Below are 18,659 nucleotides of genomic sequence, written 5' to 3' on the forward strand. Positions count from 1 at the left end.
TTCGACTTGGCCTGCAACATGGTCGAGTTTCCGGATTTGAGTGAGAAATTGGGAGATCAAGCCAAGAAGGGCGGCCAGGCTGGACTCGCAGGATTCGTTAAAGGTTTACGGGGCTGGGGAAATAAATGAAACAAGTCTATTTTAAGCGAAAGATACTGGATTTTTGATGTTATCGCACGTGGTGCGGTAATGCGTTTTTAGAAAGGCTCTCAAATATCTCGATGAGCATCGAGTTTTCAGTTATACAAACAGCAATATTGATTAAAGGAAATAAAGAAATATATTATTGATATACTCGATATGTTTACTTAACACACCCTACGGATTTTTATATCTGCTCAAACCTATTGAAATTTACAAGCGAAGATATTACCTTAGAATTTTTCCATTTCCATCTTTTATAATGCAAGTGCGTCCTACAATAAAACTGAATTTTGAGGGAGAAATTTTCAATCTTTGAGGATGAAATTGGAGGGCAAGAATTTTAACAGAATCTAATTATTTACAAAGTTTCCATTGTTCGATCATTTTAGAGTTTGAGAGCTTCACTTGTTTGCCACAGGTGGAGTATTTATACTTTGATATCTGCAGCAAAGCGATTACATAGGTGAGAAGCTGCCGTTCCGATCACGCAGTGCCAGAAAACCTAATCCCTCATCGTTAACGTTAAAATTGTTATTAATCTGTACGTATTGCATAATTTATTCTTATCCTAAAATGAACTGTACACTTGAATGAAATATAATACGAAATAGAAACAGCTATGTGCAACAGGTTAAATATCGCTCTGTGCATCATGCTTTCAGGGAGCACGCGGTGTTTTAATTTCAATAGACAGAAATCATGTGCGAAAAATCGAGTGCCATGGACGTAGAATTGAAGAAGTTAGCCATTTCACTTTTTGAGATCGACGCGATCAAATTTGGAGAATTTGTGACCAAAGTTGGTTTGAAAAGTCCAGTGTATTTTGACTTGAGAGTAATAATCTCTCAGCCAAAAGTTATGGTATGAGTAATTTATAAATTCTATCAAGCATACTCTGTCATTTGTATAATTTTTAAATTGTTTATATTCTTTGATATTTCAAAGGCTCAACTGGCGAAGGCACTGTGGAGACTGTCAGAGGACCGTGGAAACGTATCTCAGATCTGTGGTGTACCTTACACTGCTTTACCATTAGCTACTTTGATATCTGTCGATTTTAATATCCCCATGTTAATCAAAAGAAAAGAGGAAAAGGCATATGGCACAAAGAAAATGATAGAAGGCCATTTTAAATTAGGAGATAATTGTGTGATCATTGAGGATGTAGTCACTAGCGGCAGCAGTATCCTAGAGACTGTACAAACTTTAAGGAAAGAGGGTTTGAAGGTAACAGATGCTCTTGTAGTGATTGACAGAGAACAGGGTGGCAAAAAGAATATTGAAGCTGATGGTATAAACATGTGGAGTTTGTACTCGGTCACCAGTCTCTTGGCTTACCTCGTGGAAGCCGACAAGATTACGCCAACGATAAGAAAAGATGTACTAAACTACTTGTCGCTATCTCAAGCTCCTGTTATCGTTAATCAAGGTAAATAACATTTTACGCTGCGTCATTTTCTGCTTCATAGAATATTAAATAGCTTCTTTTAAAGTTCCAGAATGCAGACTGAAAATACCATTTTACTGTCGCGCTAATAAGGCTACAAACGAGATTGCATCTAAAATATTCAATCTAATGGAAACAAAAGAATCTACTTTGTGCTTGGCAGCAGACTTGACCAAAGCAGACTCTATTTTACAATTAGCAAATTTGGTAGGACCACACATTGTGGTACTAAAAACGCACGTAGATATAGTAGAAGACTTCAGCTGCGATTTTATAAAGCGTTTGCAAGATTTGGCTAAGAAGCACGATTTTCTTTTAATGGAGGACCGGAAGTTCGCGGATATCGGCAACACGGTGTCTTTGCAATACCAAAAGGGTATTTACAAAATTGCGGAATGGGCAGATATTGTTACTGTGCATGCGATAGCAGGAAAGAGCATAGTAGATGGATTAAAAAATGCGTTAGGAAATGTTAACGAACCGCGTGGTATTTTTATATTGGCGCAGATGTCCTCTAAAGGCGCGTTAACAAATGACGAGTACGTTCGGCACGCAGTGTCGATCGCACAAAATTCGAACATAGTCGCTGGCATCGTTTGTCAGTCGAATATATTCACGAATCCAGGTCTCGTTCAGCTGACCCCTGGAGTGAAGCTCGGCCATAGTTCCGACAATTTCGGTCAACAGTACAATACTCCAGAATCTGTTGTAAAATCTGGAGCAGATTTAGCTGTTGTTGGTAGAGGTATCACCGAGGCAAAGGACAAGTTAGCTGCCGCGTTGGAATATAAGAAGGAACTTTGGACTGCTTACAAAAAACGATTGAAATAAAAAGTATTTTCCAATTATAAACTAATAGCATCATCCATGCAGCCTATCCCTTGCAAACCGTTGTTCTTCGACTTGGCCTGCAACATGGTCGAGTTTCCGGATTTGAGTGAGAAATTGGGAGATCAAGCCAAGAAGGGCGGCCAGGCTGGACTCGCAGGATTCGTTAAAGGTTTACGGGGCTGGGGAAATAAATGAAACAAGTCTATTTTAAGCGAAAGATACTGGATTTTTGATGTTATCGCACGTGGTGCGGTAATGCGTTTTTAGAAAGGCTCTCAAATATCTCGATGAGCATCGAGTTTTCAGTTATACAAACAGCAATATTGATTAAAGGAAATAAAGAAATATATTATTGATATACTCGATATGTTTACTTAACACACCCTACGGATTTTTATATCTGCTCAAACCTATTGAAATTTACAAGCGAAGATATTACCTTAGAATTTTTCCATTTCCATCTTTTATAATGAAAGTGCGTCCTACAATAAAACTGAATTTTGAGGGAGAAATTTTCAATCTTTGAGGATGAAATTGGAGGGCAAGAATTTTAACAGAATCTAATTATTTACAAAGTTTCCATTGTTCGATCATTTTAGAGTTTGAGAGCTTCACTTGTTTGCCACAGGTGGAGTATTTATACTTTGATATCTGCAGCAAAGCGATTACATAGGTGAGAAGCTGCCGTTCCGATCACGCAGTGCCAGAAAACCTAATCCCTCATCGTTAACGTTAAAATTGTTATTAATCTGTACGTATTGCATAATTTATTCTTATCCTAAAATGAACTGTACACTTGAATGAAATATAATACGAAATAGAAACAGCTATGTGCAACAGGTTAAATATCGCTCTGTGCATCATGCTTTCAGGGAGCACGCGGTGTTTTAATTTCAATAGACAGAAATCATGTGCGAAAAATCGAGTGCCATGGACGTAGAATTGAAGAAGTTAGCCATTTCACTTTTTGAGATCGACGCGATCAAATTTGGAGAATTTGTGACCAAAGTTGGTTTGAAAAGTCCAGTGTATTTTGACTTGAGAGTAATAATCTCTCAGCCAAAAGTTATGGTATGAGTAATTTATAAATTCTATCAAGCATACTCTGTCATTTGTATAATTTTTAAATTGTTTATATTCTTTGATATTTCAAAGGCTCAACTGGCGAAGGCACTGTGGAGACTGTCAGAGGACCGTGGAAACGTATCTCAGATCTGTGGTGTACCTTACACTGCTTTACCATTAGCTACTTTGATATCTGTCGATTTTAATATCCCCATGTTAATCAAAAGAAAAGAGGAAAAGGCATATGGCACAAAGAAAATGATAGAAGGCCATTTTAAATTAGGAGATAATTGTGTGATCATTGAGGATGTAGTCACTAGCGGCAGCAGTATCCTAGAGACTGTACAAACTTTAAGGAAAGAGGGTTTGAAGGTAACAGATGCTCTTGTAGTGATTGACAGAGAACAGGGTGGCAAAAAGAATATTGAAGCTGATGGTATAAACATGTGGAGTTTGTACTCGGTCACCAGTCTCTTGGCTTACCTCGTGGAAGCCGACAAGATTACGCCAACGATAAGAAAAGATGTACTAAACTACTTGTCGCTATCTCAAGCTCCTGTTATCGTTAATCAAGGTAAATAACATTTTACGCTGCGTCATTTTCTGCTTCATAGAATATTAAATAGCTTCTTTTAAAGTTCCAGAATGCAGACTGAAAATACCATTTTACTGTCGCGCTAATAAGGCTACAAACGAGATTGCATCTAAAATATTCAATCTAATGGAAACAAAAGAATCTACTTTGTGCTTGGCAGCAGACTTGACCAAAGCAGACTCTATTTTACAATTAGCAAATTTGGTAGGACCACACATTGTGGTACTAAAAACGCACGTAGATATAGTAGAAGACTTCAGCTGCGATTTTATAAAGCGTTTGCAAGATTTGGCTAAGAAGCACGATTTTCTTTTAATGGAGGACCGGAAGTTCGCGGATATCGGCAACACGGTGTCTTTGCAATACCAAAAGGGTATTTACAAAATTGCGGAATGGGCAGATATTGTTACTGTGCATGCGATAGCAGGAAAGAGCATAGTAGATGGATTAAAAAATGCGTTAGGAAATGTTAACGAACCGCGTGGTATTTTTATATTGGCGCAGATGTCCTCTAAAGGCGCGTTAACAAATGACGAGTACGTTCGGCACGCAGTGTCGATCGCACAAAATTCGAACATAGTCGCTGGCATCGTTTGTCAGTCGAATATATTCACGAATCCAGGTCTCGTTCAGCTGACCCCTGGAGTGAAGCTCGGCCATAGTTCCGACAATTTCGGTCAACAGTACAATACTCCAGAATCTGTTGTAAAATCTGGAGCAGATTTAGCTGTTGTTGGTAGAGGTATCACCGAGGCAAAGGACAAGTTAGCTGCCGCGTTGGAATATAAGAAGGAACTTTGGACTGCTTACAAAAAACGATTGAAATAAAAAGTATTTTCCAATTATAAACTAATAGCATCATCCATGCAGCCTATCCCTTGCAAACCGTTGTTCTTCGACTTGGCCTGCAACATGGTCGAGTTTCCGGATTTGAGTGAGAAATTGGGAGATCAAGCCAAGAAGGGCGGCCAGGCTGGACTCGCAGGATTCGTTAAAGGTTTACGGGGCTGGGGAAATAAATGAAACAAGTCTATTTTAAGCGAAAGATACTGGATTTTTGATGTTATCGCACGTGGTGCGGTAATGCGTTTTTAGAAAGGCTCTCAAATATCTCGATGAGCATCGAGTTTTCAGTTATACAAACAGCAATATTGATTAAAGGAAATAAAGAAATATATTATTGATATACTCGATATGTTTACTTAACACACCCTACGGATTTTTATATCTGCTCAAACCTATTGAAATTTACAAGCGAAGATATTACCTTAGAATTTTTCCATTTCCATCTTTTATAATGCAAGTGCGTCCTACAATAAAACTGAATTTTGAGGGAGAAATTTTCAATCTTTGAGGATGAAATTGGAGGGCAAGAATTTTAACAGAATCTAATTATTTACAAAGTTTCCATTGTTCGATCATTTTAGAGTTTGAGAGCTTCACTTGTTTGCCACAGGTGGAGTATTTATACTTTGATATCTGCAGCAAAGCGATTACATAGGTGAGAAGCTGCCGTTCCGATCACGCAGTGCCAGAAAACCTAATCCCTCATCGTTAACGTTAAAATTGTTATTAATCTGTACGTATTGCATAATTTATTCTTATCCTAAAATGAACTGTACACTTGAATGAAATATAATACGAAATAGAAACAGCTATGTGCAACAGGTTAAATATCGCTCTGTGCATCATGCTTTCAGGGAGCACGCGGTGTTTTAATTTCAATAGACAGAAATCATGTGCGAAAAATCGAGTGCCATGGACGTAGAATTGAAGAAGTTAGCCATTTCACTTTTTGAGATCGACGCGATCAAATTTGGAGAATTTGTGACCAAAGTTGGTTTGAAAAGTCCAGTGTATTTTGACTTGAGAGTAATAATCTCTCAGCCAAAAGTTATGGTATGAGTAATTTATAAATTCTATCAAGCATACTCTGTCATTTGTATAATTTTTAAATTGTTTATATTCTTTGATATTTCAAAGGCTCAACTGGCGAAGGCACTGTGGAGACTGTCAGAGGACCGTGGAAACGTATCTCAGATCTGTGGTGTACCTTACACTGCTTTACCATTAGCTACTTTGATATCTGTCGATTTTAATATCCCCATGTTAATCAAAAGAAAAGAGGAAAAGGCATATGGCACAAAGAAAATGATAGAAGGCCATTTTAAATTAGGAGATAATTGTGTGATCATTGAGGATGTAGTCACTAGCGGCAGCAGTATCCTAGAGACTGTACAAACTTTAAGGAAAGAGGGTTTGAAGGTAACAGATGCTCTTGTAGTGATTGACAGAGAACAGGGTGGCAAAAAGAATATTGAAGCTGATGGTATAAACATGTGGAGTTTGTACTCGGTCACCAGTCTCTTGGCTTACCTCGTGGAAGCCGACAAGATTACGCCAACGATAAGAAAAGATGTACTAAACTATTTGTCGCTATCTCAAGCTCCTGTTATCGTTAATCAAGGTAAATAACATTTTACGCTGCGTCATTTTCTGCTTCATAGAATATTAAATAGCTTCTTTTAAATTTCTAGAATGCAGACTGAAAATACCATTTTACTGTCGCGCTAATAAGGCTACAAACGAGATTGCATCTAAAATATTCAATCTAATGGAAACAAAGGAATCTACTTTGTGCTTGGCAGCAGACTTGACCAAAGCAGACTCTATTTTACAATTAGCAAATTTGGTAGGACCACACATTGTGGTACTAAAAACGCACGTAGATATAGTAGAAGACTTCAGCTGCCGCGTTGGAATATAAGAAGGAACTTTGGACTGCTTACAAAAAACGATTGAAATAAAAAGTATTTTCCAATTATAAACTAATAGCATCATCCATGCAGCCTATCCCTTGCAAACCGTTGTTCTTCGACTTGGCCTGCAACATGGTCGAGTTTCCGGATTTGAGTGAGAAATTGGGAGATCAAGCCAAGAAGGGCGGCCAGGCTGGACTCGCAGGATTCGTTAAAGGTTTACGGGGCTGGGGAAATAAATGAAACAAGTCTATTTTAAGCGAAAGATACTGGATTTTTGATGTTATCGCACGTGGTGCGGTAATGCGTTTTTAGAAAGGCTCTCAAATATCTCGATGAGCATCGAGTTTTCAGTTATACAAACAGCAATATTGATTAAAGGAAATAAAGAAATATATTATTGATATACTCGATATGTTTACTTAACACACCCTACGGATTTTTATATCTGCTCAAACCTATTGAAATTTACAAGCGAAGATATTACCTTAGAATTTTTCCATTTCCATCTTTTATAATGAAAGTGCGTCCTACAATAAAACTGAATTTTGAGGGAGAAATTTTCAATCTTTGAGGATGAAATTGGAGGGCAAGAATTTTAACAGAATCTAATTATTTACAAAGTTTCCATTGTTCGATCATTTTAGAGTTTGAGAGCTTCACTTGTTTGCCACAGGTGGAGTATTTATACTTTGATATCTGCAGCAAAGCGATTACATAGGTGAGAAGCTGCCGTTCCGATCACGCAGTGCCAGAAAACCTAATCCCTCATCGTTAACGTTAAAATTGTTATTAATCTGTACGTATTGCATAATTTATTCTTATCCTAAAATGAACTGTACACTTGAATGAAATATAATACGAAATAGAAACAGCTATGTGCAACAGGTTAAATATCGCTCTGTGCATCATGCTTTCAGGGAGCACGCGGTGTTTTAATTTCAATAGACAGAAATCATGTGCGAAAAATCGAGTGCCATGGACGTAGAATTGAAGAAGTTAGCCATTTCACTTTTTGAGATCGACGCGATCAAATTTGGAGAATTTGTGACCAAAGTTGGTTTGAAAAGTCCAGTGTATTTTGACTTGAGAGTAATAATCTCTCAGCCAAAAGTTATGGTATGAGTAATTTATAGATTCTATCAAGCATACTCTGTCATTTGTATAATTTTTAAATTGTTTATATTCTTTGATATTTCAAAGGCTCAACTGGCGAAGGCACTGTGGAGACTGTCAGAGGACCGTGGAAACGTATCTCAGATCTGTGGTGTACCTTACACTGCTTTACCATTAGCTACTTTGATATCTGTCGATTTTAATATCCCCATGTTAATCAAAAGAAAAGAGGAAAAGGCATATGGCACAAAGAAAATGATAGAAGGCCATTTTAAATTAGGAGATAATTGTGTGATCATTGAGGATGTAGTCACTAGCGGCAGCAGTATCCTAGAGACTGTACAAACTTTAAGGAAAGAGGGTTTGAAGGTAACAGATGCTCTTGTAGTGATTGACAGAGAACAGGGTGGCAAAAAGAATATTGAAGCTGATGGTATAAACATGTGGAGTTTGTACTCGGTCACCAGTCTCTTGGCTTACCTCGTGGAAGCCGACAAGATTACGCCAACGATAAGAAAAGATGTACTAAACTACTTGTCGCTATCTCAAGCTCCTGTTATCGTTAATCAAGGTAAATAACATTTTACGCTGCGTCATTTTCTGCTTCATAGAATATTAAATAGCTTCTTTTAAAGTTCCAGAATGCAGACTGAAAATACCATTTTACTGTCGCGCTAATAAGGCTACAAACGAAATTGCATCTAAAATATTCAATCTAATGGAAACAAAGGAATCTACTTTGTGCTTGGCAGCAGACTTGACCAAAGCAGACTCTATTTTACAATTAGCAAATTTGGTAGGACCACACATTGTGGTACTAAAAACGCACGTAGATATAGTAGAAGACTTCAGCTGCGATTTTATAAAGCGTTTGCAAGATTTGGCTAAGAAGCACGATTTTCTTTTAATGGAGGACCGGAAGTTCGCGGATATCGGCAACACGGTGTCTTTGCAATACCAAAAGGGTATTTACAAAATTGCGGAATGGGCAGATATTGTTACTGTGCATGCGATAGCAGGAAAGAGCATAGTAGATGGATTAAAAAATGCGTTAGGAAATGTTAACGAACCGCGTGGTATTTTTATATTGGCGCAGATGTCCTCTAAAGGCGCGTTAACAAATGACGAGTACGTTCGGCACGCAGTGTCGATCGCACAAAATTCGAACATAGTCGCTGGCATCGTTTGTCAGTCGAATATATTCACGAATCCAGGTCTCGTTCAGCTGACCCCTGGAGTGAAGCTCGGCCATAGTTCCGACAATTTCGGTCAACAGTACAATACTCCAGAATCTGTTGTAAAATCTGGAGCAGATTTAGCTGTTGTTGGTAGAAGTATCACCGAGGCAAAGGACAAGTTAGCTGCCGCGTTGGAATATAAGAAGGAACTTTGGACTGCTTACAAAAAACGATTGAAATAAAAAGTATTTTCCAATTATAAACTAATAGCATCATCCATGCAGCCTATCCCTTGCAAACCGTTGTTCTTCGACTTGGCCTGCAACATGGTCGAGTTTCCGGATTTGAGTGAGAAATTGGGAGATCAAGCCAAGAAGGGCGGCCAGGCTGGACTCGCAGGATTCGTTAAAGGTTTACGGGGCTGGGGAAATAAATGAAACAAGTCTATTTTAAGCGAAAGATACTGGATTTTTGATGTTATCGCACGTGGTGCGGTAATGCGTTTTTAGAAAGGCTCTCAAATATCTCGATGAGCATCGAGTTTTCAGTTATACAAACAGCAATATTGATTAAAGGAAATAAAGAAATATATTATTGATATACTCGATATGTTTACTTAACACACCCTACGGATTTTTATATCTGCTCAAACCTATTGAAATTTACAAGCGAAGATATTACCTTAGAATTTTTCCATTTCCATCTTTTATAATGCAAGTGCGTCCTACAATAAAACTGAATTTTGAGGGAGAAATTTTCAATCTTTGAGGATGAAATTGGAGGGCAAGAATTTTAACAGAATCTAATTATTTACAAAGTTTCCATTGTTCGATCATTTTAGAGTTTGAGAGCTTCACTTGTTTGCCACAGGTGGAGTATTTATACTTTGATATCTGCAGCAAAGCGATTACATAGGTGAGAAGCTGCCGTTCCGATCACGCAGTGCCAGAAAACCTAATCCCTCATCGTTAACGTTAAAATTGTTATTAATCTGTACGTATTGCATAATTTATTCTTATCCTAAAATGAACTGTACACTTGAATGAAATATAATACGAAATAGAAACAGCTATGTGCAACAGGTTAAATATCGCTCTGTGCATCATGCTTTCAGGGAGCACGCGGTGTTTTAATTTCAATAGACAGAAATCATGTGCGAAAAATCGAGTGCCATGGACGTAGAATTGAAGAAGTTAGCCATTTCACTTTTTGAGATCGACGCGATCAAATTTGGAGAATTTGTGACCAAAGTTGGTTTGAAAAGTCCAGTGTATTTTGACTTGAGAGTAATAATCTCTCAGCCAAAAGTTATGGTATGAGTAATTTATAAATTCTATCAAGCATACTCTGTCATTTGTATAATTTTTAAATTGTTTATATTCTTTGATATTTCAAAGGCTCAACTGGCGAAGGCACTGTGGAGACTGTCAGAGGACCGTGGAAACGTATCTCAGATCTGTGGTGTACCTTACACTGCTTTACCATTAGCTACTTTGATATCTGTCGATTTTAATATCCCCATGTTAATCAAAAGAAAAGAGGAAAAGGCATATGGCACAAAGAAAATGATAGAAGGCCATTTTAAATTAGGAGATAATTGTGTGATCATTGAGGATGTAGTCACTAGCGGCAGCAGTATCCTAGAGACTGTACAAACTTTAAGGAAAGAGGGTTTGAAGGTAACAGATGCTCTTGTAGTGATTGACAGAGAACAGGGTGGCAAAAAGAATATTGAAGCTGATGGTATAAACATGTGGAGTTTGTACTCGGTCACCAGTCTCTTGGCTTACCTCGTGGAAGCCGACAAGATTACGCCAACGATAAGAAAAGATGTACTAAACTACTTGTCGCTATCTCAAGCTCCTGTTATCGTTAATCAAGGTAAATAACATTTTACGCTGCGTCATTTTCTGCTTCATAGAATATTAAATAGCTTCTTTTAAAGTTCCAGAATGCAGACTGAAAATACCATTTTACTGTCGCGCTAATAAGGCTACAAACGAGATTGCATCTAAAATATTCAATCTAATGGAAACAAAAGAATCTACTTTGTGCTTGGCAGCAGACTTGACCAAAGCAGACTCTATTTTACAATTAGCAAATTTGGTAGGACCACACATTGTGGTACTAAAAACGCACGTAGATATAGTAGAAGACTTCAGCTGCGATTTTATAAAGCGTTTGCAAGATTTGGCTAAGAAGCACGATTTTCTTTTAATGGAGGACCGGAAGTTCGCGGATATCGGCAACACGGTGTCTTTGCAATACCAAAAGGGTATTTACAAAATTGCGGAATGGGCAGATATTGTTACTGTGCATGCGATAGCAGGAAAGAGCATAGTAGATGGATTAAAAAATGCGTTAGGAAATGTTAACGAACCGCGTGGTATTTTTATATTGGCGCAGATGTCCTCTAAAGGCGCGTTAACAAATGACGAGTACGTTCGGCACGCAGTGTCGATCGCACAAAATTCGAACATAGTCGCTGGCATCGTTTGTCAGTCGAATATATTCACGAATCCAGGTCTCGTTCAGCTGACCCCTGGAGTGAAGCTCGGCCATAGTTCCGACAATTTCGGTCAACAGTACAATACTCCAGAATCTGTTGTAAAATCTGGAGCAGATTTAGCTGTTGTTGGTAGAGGTATCACCGAGGCAAAGGACAAGTTAGCTGCCGCGTTGGAATATAAGAAGGAACTTTGGACTGCTTACAAAAAACGATTGAAATAAAAAGTATTTTCCAATTATAAACTAATAGCATCATCCATGCAGCCTATCCCTTGCAAACCGTTGTTCTTCGACTTGGCCTGCAACATGGTCGAGTTTCCGGATTTGAGTGAGAAATTGGGAGATCAAGCCAAGAAGGGCGGCCAGGCTGGACTCGCAGGATTCGTTAAAGGTTTACGGGGCTGGGGAAATAAATGAAACAAGTCTATTTTAAGCGAAAGATACTGGATTTTTGATGTTATCGCACGTGGTGCGGTAATGCGTTTTTAGAAAGGCTCTCAAATATCTCGATGAGCATCGAGTTTTCAGTTATACAAACAGCAATATTGATTAAAGGAAATAAAGAAATATATTATTGATATACTCGATATGTTTACTTAACACACCCTACGGATTTTTATATCTGCTCAAACCTATTGAAATTTACAAGCGAAGATATTACCTTAGAATTTTTCCATTTCCATCTTTTATAATGAAAGTGCGTCCTACAATAAAACTGAATTTTGAGGGAGAAATTTTCAATCTTTGAGGATGAAATTGGAGGGCAAGAATTTTAACAGAATCTAATTATTTACAAAGTTTCCATTGTTCGATCATTTTAGAGTTTGAGAGCTTCACTTGTTTGCCACAGGTGGAGTATTTATACTTTGATATCTGCAGCAAAGCGATTACATAGGTGAGAAGCTGCCGTTCCGATCACGCAGTGCCAGAAAACCTAATCCCTCATCGTTAACGTTAAAATTGTTATTAATCTGTACGTATTGCATAATTTATTCTTATCCTAAAATGAACTGTACACTTGAATGAAATATAATACGAAATAGAAACAGCTATGTGCAACAGGTTAAATATCGCTCTGTGCATCATGCTTTCAGGGAGCACGCGGTGTTTTAATTTCAATAGACAGAAATCATGTGCGAAAAATCGAGTGCCATGGACGTAGAATTGAAGAAGTTAGCCATTTCACTTTTTGAGATCGACGCGATCAAATTTGGAGAATTTGTGACCAAAGTTGGTTTGAAAAGTCCAGTGTATTTTGACTTGAGAGTAATAATCTCTCAGCCAAAAGTTATGGTATGAGTAATTTATAAATTCTATCAAGCATACTCTGTCATTTGTATAATTTTTAAATTGTTTATATTCTTTGATATTTCAAAGGCTCAACTGGCGAAGGCACTGTGGAGACTGTCAGAGGACCGTGGAAACGTATCTCAGATCTGTGGTGTACCTTACACTGCTTTACCATTAGCTACTTTGATATCTGTCGATTTTAATATCCCCATGTTAATCAAAAGAAAAGAGGAAAAGGCATATGGCACAAAGAAAATGATAGAAGGCCATTTTAAATTAGGAGATAATTGTGTGATCATTGAGGATGTAGTCACTAGCGGCAGCAGTATCCTAGAGACTGTACAAACTTTAAGGAAAGAGGGTTTGAAGGTAACAGATGCTCTTGTAGTGATTGACAGAGAACAGGGTGGCAAAAAGAATATTGAAGCTGATGGTATAAACATGTGGAGTTTGTACTCGGTCACCAGTCTCTTGGCTTACCTCGTGGAAGCCGACAAGATTACGCCAACGATAAGAAAAGATGTACTAAACTACTTGTCGCTATCTCAAGCTCCTGTTATCGTTAATCAAGGTAAATAACATTTTACGCTGCGTCATTTTCTGCTTCATAGAATATTAAATAGCTTCTTTTAAAGTTCCAGAATGCAGACTGAAAATACCATTTTACTGTCGCGCTAATAAGGCTACAAACGAGATTGCATCTAAAATATTCAATCTAATGGAAACAAAAGAATCTACTTTGTGCTTGGCAGCAGACTTGACCAAAGCAGACTCTATTTTACAATTAGCAAATTTGGTAGGACCACACATTGTGGTACTAAAAACGCACGTAGATATAGTAGAAGACTTCAGCTGCGATTTTATAAAGCGTTTGCAAGATTTGGCTAAGAAGCACGATTTTCTTTTAATGGAGGACCGGAAGTTCGCGGATATCGGCAACACGGTGTCTTTGCAATACCAAAAGGGTATTTACAAAATTGCGGAATGGGCAGATATTGTTACTGTGCATGCGATAGCAGGAAAGAGCATAGTAGATGGATTAAAAAATGCGTTAGGAAATGTTAACGAACCGCGTGGTATTTTTATATTGGCGCAGATGTCCTCTAAAGGCGCGTTAACAAATGACGAGTACGTTCGGCACGCAGTGTCGATCGCACAAAATTCGAACATAGTCGCTGGCATCGTTTGTCAGTCGAATATATTCACGAATCCAGGTCTCGTTCAGCTGACCCCTGGAGTGAAGCTCGGCCATAGTTCCGACAATTTCGGTCAACAGTACAATACTCCAGAATCTGTTGTAAAATCTGGAGCAGATTTAGCTGTTGTTGGTAGAGGTATCACCGAGGCAAAGGACAAGTTAGCTGCCGCGTTGGAATATAAGAAGGAACTTTGGACTGCTTACAAAAAACGATTGAAATAAAAAGTATTTTCCAATTATAAACTAATAGCATCATCCATGCAGCCTATCCCTTGCAAACCGTTGTTCTTCGACTTGGCCTGCAACATGGTCGAGTTTCCGGATTTGAGTGAGAAATTGGGAGATCAAGCCAAGAAGGGCGGCCAGGCTGGACTCGCAGGATTCGTTAAAGGTTTACGGGGCTGGGGAAATAAATGAAACAAGTCTATTTTAAGCGAAAGATACTGGATTTTTGATGTTATCGCACGTGGTGCGGTAATGCGTTTTTAGAAAGGCTCTCAAATATCTCGATGAGCATCGAGTTTTCAGTTATACAAACAGCAATATTGATTAAAGGAAATAAAGAAATATATTATTGATATACTCGATATGTTTACTTAACACACCCTACGGATTTTTATATCTGCTCAAACCTATTGAAATTTACAAGCGAAGATATTACCTTAGAATTTTTCCATTTCCATCTTTTATAATGAAAGTGCGTCCTACAATAAAACTGAATTTTGAGGGAGAAATTTTCAATCTTTGAGGATGAAATTGGAGGGCAAGAATTTTAACAGAATCTAATTATTTACAAAGTTTCCATTGTTCGATCATTTTAGAGTTTGAGAGCTTCACTTGTTTGCCACAGGTGGAGTATTTATACTTTGATATCTGCAGCAAAGCGATTACATAGGTGAGAAGCTGCCGTTCCGATCACGCAGTGCCAGAAAACCTAATCCCTCATCGTTAACGTTAAAATTGTTATTAATCTGTACGTATTGCATAATTTATTCTTATCCTAAAATGAACTGTACACTTGAATGAAATATAATACGAAATAGAAACAGCTATGTGCAACAGGTTAAATATCGCTCTGTGCATCATGCTTTCAGGGAGCACGCGGTGTTTTAATTTCAATAGACAGAAATCATGTGCGAAAAATCGAGTGCCATGGACGTAGAATTGAAGAAGTTAGCCATTTCACTTTTTGAGATCGACGCGATCAAATTTGGAGAATTTGTGACCAAAGTTGGTTTGAAAAGTCCAGTGTATTTTGACTTGAGAGTAATAATCTCTCAGCCAAAAGTTATGGTATGAGTAATTTATAAATTCTATCAAGCATACTCTGTCATTTGTATAATTTTTAAATTGTTTATATTCTTTGATATTTCAAAGGCTCAACTGGCGAAGGCACTGTGGAGACTGTCAGAGGACCGTGGAAACGTATCTCAGATCTGTGGTGTACCTTACACTGCTTTACCATTAGCTACTTTGATATCTGTCGATTTTAATATCCCCATGTTAATCAAAAGAAAAGAGGAAAAGGCATATGGCACAAAGAAAATGATAGAAGGCCATTTTAAATTAGGAGATAATTGTGTGATCATTGAGGATGTAGTCACTAGCGGCAGCAGTATCCTAGAGACTGTACAAACTTTAAGGAAAGAGGGTTTGAAGGTAACAGATGCTCTTGTAGTGATTGACAGAGAACAGGGTGGCAAAAAGAATATTGAAGCTGATGGTATAAACATGTGGAGTTTGTACTCGGTCACCAGTCTCTTGGCTTACCTCGTGGAAGCCGACAAGATTACGCCAACGATAAGAAAAGATGTACTAAACTACTTGTCGCTATCTCAAGCTCCTGTTATCGTTAATCAAGGTAAATAACATTTTACGCTGCGTCATTTTCTGCTTCATAGAATATTAAATAGCTTCTTTTAAAGTTCCAGAATGCAGACTGAAAATACCATTTTACTGTCGCGCTAATAAGGCTACAAACGAGATTGCATCTAAAATATTCAATCTAATGGAAACAAAGGAATCTACTTTGTGCTTGGCAGCAGACTTGACCAAAGCAGACTCTATTTTACAATTAGCAAATTTGGTAGGACCACACATTGTGGTACTAAAAACGCACGTAGATATAGTAGAAGACTTCAGCTGCGATTTTATAAAGCGTTTGCAAGATTTGGCTAAGAAGCACGATTTTCTTTTAATGGAGGACCGGAAGTTCGCGGATATCGGCAACACGGTGTCTTTGCAATACCAAAAGGGTATTTACAAAATTGCGGAATGGGCAGATATTGTTACTGTGCATGCGATAGCAGGAAAGAGCATAGTAGATGGATTAAAAAATGCGTTAGGAAATGTTAACGAACCGCGTGGTATTTTTATATTGGCGCAGATGTCCTCTAAAGGCGCGTTAACAAATGACGAGTACGTTCGGCACGCAGTGTCGATCGCACAAAATTCGAACATAGTCGCTGGCATCGTTTGTCAGTCGAATATATTCACGAATCCAGGTCTCGTTCAGCTGACCCCTGGAGTGAAGCTCGGCCATAGTTCCGACAATTTCGGTCAACAGTACAATACTCCAGAATCTGTTGTAAAATCTGGAGCAGATTTAGCTGTTGTTGGTAGAAGTATCACCGAGGCAAAGGACAAGTTAGCTGCCGCGTTGGAATATAAGAAGGAACTTTGGACTGCTTACAAAAAACGATTGAAATAAAAAGTATTTTCCAATTATAAACTAATAGCATCATCCATGCAGCCTATCCCTTGCAAACCGTTGTTCTTCGACTTGGCCTGCAACATGGTCGAGTTTCCGGATTTGAGTGAGAAATTGGGAGATCAAGCCAAGAAGGGCGGCCAGGCTGGACTCGCAGGATTCGTTAAAGGTTTACGGGGCTGGGGAAATAAATGAAACAAGTCTATTTTAAGCGAAAGATACTGGATTTTTGATGTTATCGCACGTGGTGCGGTAATGCGTTTTTAGAAAGGCTCTCAAATATCTCGATGAGCATCGAGTTTTCAGTTATACAAACAGCAATATTGATTAAAGGAAATAAAGAAATATATTATTGATATACTCGATATGTTTACTTAACACACCCTACGGATTTTTATATCTGCTCAAACCTATTGAAATTTACAAGCGAAGATATTACCTTAGAATTTTTCCATTTCCATCTTTTATAATGCAAGTGCGTCCTACAATAAAACTGAATTTTGAGGGAGAAATTTTCAATCTTTGAGGATGAAATTGGAGGGCAAGAATTTTAACAGAATCTAATTATTTACAAAGTTTCCATTGTTCGATCATTTTAGAGTTTGAGAGCTTCACTTGTTTGCCACAGGTGGAGTATTTATACTTTGATATCTGCAGCAAAGCGATTACATAGGTGAGAAGCTGCCGTTCCGATCACGCAGTGCCAGAAAACCTAATCCCTCATCGTTAACGTTAAAATTGTTATTAATCTGTACGTATTGCATAATTTATTCTTATCCTAAAATGAACTGTACACTTGAATGAAATATAATACGAAATAGAAACAGCTATGTGCAACAGGTTAAATATCGCTCTGTGCATCATGCTTTCAGGGAGCACGCGGTGTTTTAATTTCAATAGACAGAAATCATGTGCGAAAAATCGAGTGCCATGGACGTAGAATTGAAGAAGTTAGCCATTTCACTTTTTGAGATCGACGCGATCAAATTTGGAGAATTTGTGACCAAAGTTGGTTTGAAAAGTCCAGTGTATTTTGACTTGAGAGTAATAATCTCTCAGCCAAAAGTTATGGTATGAGTAATTTATAAATTCTATCAAGCATACTCTGTCATTTGTATAATTTTTAAATTGTTTATATTCTTTGATATTTCAAAGGCTCAACTGGCGAAGGCACTGTGGAGACTGTCAGAGGACCGTGGAAACGTATCTCAGATCTGTGGTGTACCTTACACTGCTTTACCATTAGCTACTTTGATATCTGTCGATTTTAATATCCCCATGTTAATCAAAAGAAAAGAGGAAAAGGCATATGGCACAAAGAAAATGATAGAAGGCCATTTTAAATTAGGAGATAATTGTGTGATCATTGAGGATGTAGTCACTAGCGGCAGCAGTATCCTAGAGACTGTACAAACTTTAAGGAAAGAGGGTTTGAAGGTAACAGATGCTCTTGTAGTGATTGACAGAGAACAGGGTGGCAAAAAGAATATTGAAGCTGATGGTATAAACATGTGGAGTTTGTACTCGGTCACCAGTCTCTTGGCTTACCTCGTGGAAGCCGACAAGATTACGCCAACGATAAGAAAAGATGTACTAAACTACTTGTCGCTATCTCAAGCTCCTGTTATCGTTAATCAAGGTAAATAACATTTTACGCTGCGTCATTTTCTGCTTCATAGAATATTAAATAGCTTCTTTTAAAGTTCCAGAATGCAGACTGAAAATACCATTTTACTGTCGCGCTAATAAGGCTACAAACGAGATTGCATCTAAAATATTCAATCTAATGGAAACAAAAGAATCTACTTTGTGCTTGGC

The 18,659-nt window shown here is 38.0% G+C and overlaps 6 pseudogenes; all 6 read left to right on the forward strand.

Annotated features, from left to right (window-relative positions):
• The first annotated feature begins 864 nt into the window (after positions 1-864).
• On the forward strand, positions 865-2,422 carry LOC143262280 (uridine 5'-monophosphate synthase pseudogene; annotated as a pseudogene).
• A 930-nt stretch (positions 2,423-3,352) lies between these two features.
• LOC143262281 (uridine 5'-monophosphate synthase pseudogene) lies at positions 3,353-4,910 on the forward strand (annotated as a pseudogene).
• Positions 4,911-7,819: 2,909 nt separating this feature from the next.
• Positions 7,820-9,377, forward strand: LOC143262282 (uridine 5'-monophosphate synthase pseudogene; annotated as a pseudogene).
• A 930-nt stretch (positions 9,378-10,307) lies between these two features.
• Positions 10,308-11,865, forward strand: LOC143262283 (uridine 5'-monophosphate synthase pseudogene; annotated as a pseudogene).
• Positions 11,866-14,029: 2,164 nt separating this feature from the next.
• Positions 14,030-14,353, forward strand: LOC143262284 (uridine 5'-monophosphate synthase pseudogene; annotated as a pseudogene).
• Positions 14,354-16,517: 2,164 nt separating this feature from the next.
• LOC143262285 (uridine 5'-monophosphate synthase pseudogene) lies at positions 16,518-16,841 on the forward strand (annotated as a pseudogene).
• The last annotated feature ends 1,818 nt before the right edge of the window (positions 16,842-18,659 follow it).

Source organism: Megalopta genalis, unplaced genomic scaffold (genome assembly GCF_051020955.1).
Source record: "Megalopta genalis isolate 19385.01 unplaced genomic scaffold, iyMegGena1_principal scaffold0106, whole genome shotgun sequence".
NCBI lineage: Eukaryota > Metazoa > Arthropoda > Insecta > Hymenoptera > Halictidae > Megalopta > Megalopta genalis.